Here is a 1,867-nt window from a genome sequence, read left to right as displayed (position 1 = left end):
GAGTAAGGAACCATTACGCACACCAAAACCAAAACATACATCAACACCCCGTTGTCTTAACAAACAGGAAGAATCACTTAAGGTGCAAATTACAGGAGATATGATTGTAGATGGACCTATAGCAACTAGATTGAGAAGCAAGCAGGGTCCATGGGAAAAAGAGCTTGTTTTATATGGTCCAGGTAATCAAATAATGGCACCTCAGATACAGGCACCATTGATGCAGAGACCAGGTGGGAATTTGCAGTACCAACCATGGTCACATAGTGATATGACAGCAATAGTGAGTAAACTACCACCTATTACCTCTGGGGGCAGCAGATGGCTAAGTAAATTAACCACCCTATGTCATGGAACTTGTTTGGCTTTGGGTGACTTGAGATGCCTGTTAGGACAAATACTGACAGCCTCACAAATGCAGGGTTTAGAAGTGGAAGCTGGCATTGTACGAGAACCAAATGAGACTCTATTCGTCAGGGTAAGCACTGATGTTGGCGGAGCATTAAGACGCTTATATCCTGTACCACCAACTGTGTACCAAAACATTAAATTCCGTATCAAACCAGGTGAGACTGGAGCAGCCTATTATTTTCGTTGTGCTGCTGAATGGGAACAAATGGTTGAAGAAAATAGTCTAATTAATCCGGTAACAAGAGACATATTCAGAACAGCAGTCATGACAGGAGCTCCAAATGGAGTTAAACAATCCATGGAGAATAACCCAGACATTCCAGTTGCAACTAATGAAGTATGGGAAAGACATTTAGTGCACCACACTGATAGGGCTGTAGAGAGGGTCAGCAAAGAAGAAGAAGAATTAGAGAAAGTCAAAACACAACTGTTGAAATTACAATTAGAGAAGGCTAAGAGTGAGGGAACAACAAAAAAGACCAAACAAATGTCACAACAAGCAACTAATGCACCCCAACCCATAGACCCATACCAAGGCCCACCTTACAGTGGTTCTCCCTTTGGAGGACCCAAATACCAACATCCATTTAACAACCAACGTTATGCCCAAGGCCACAATCGTAGGCAGGGACCCCCTTGGAGAGGAAATGGCCAAAGACAGGGACGCCAAGGGAGAGGGGGGCAGAACGGGAATCAGTGCTTTGGGTGTGGCAAAAATGGACATTGGTTCAGAGATTGTCCAGAACACCAATCACAGCCACAAGGTCAATATAACGGTCCACCTGCGGGGGGATGGGGTCCTCATAGAGGTGGTTCCGGTGGTCTTGGCGGGGGACCACAAACCCCACACAACCCGGGGCAACGCCTCTCGTCACCCTCCAACCTACAGGTGCCTGTGCACCCAACATGGGGCCCGGAGGGTGGGGCGGAGGAATGTTGAAGGGGCCCACAGAGAACTACCATGAGAGGATTGGCTGAACCTCTCATGGAAATAGTGGTAAACCAAACACCACTAAAAGCTCTGGTCGATACTGGAGCTACTTACTCTACTGTTACAAAAGGCACCATTGATACTAGTGATCTCACAAACCGTTCAGTTGGAGTAATAGGGTTCTCTGGTGTGGTACAAAAATGGCCTATGACAAAATTGTTAAAAGTACAAGTTAACAAACAAATATTGACACACTCATTCCTGTACTCCTGTAATGCACCCATCCCCCTTTTAGGAAGAGATTTATTGATCAAATTAGGAGCAAGTATCCTATGTTCACCAGAAGGGGTCATAGTTAAATTTCCTGACGGTTCACAAACAAATTGTTCACTTTCAGGTCACACAACAGACAGTCAGTGGATGCTGACATCATGTGGTGAGTCGGAAGATGCAGATATCTATTGGGTTGAATTAGATCTCAGTGTAGCCCCAAACAGTGTAGTATCTAGGTATAATGAACATCGC

This window comes from Triplophysa rosa, linkage group LG19 (assembly GCF_024868665.1).
Source record: "Triplophysa rosa linkage group LG19, Trosa_1v2, whole genome shotgun sequence".
NCBI classification, from domain to species: Eukaryota; Metazoa; Chordata; class Actinopteri; order Cypriniformes; family Nemacheilidae; genus Triplophysa; species Triplophysa rosa.
This window is presented reverse-complemented; position numbering follows the sequence as displayed.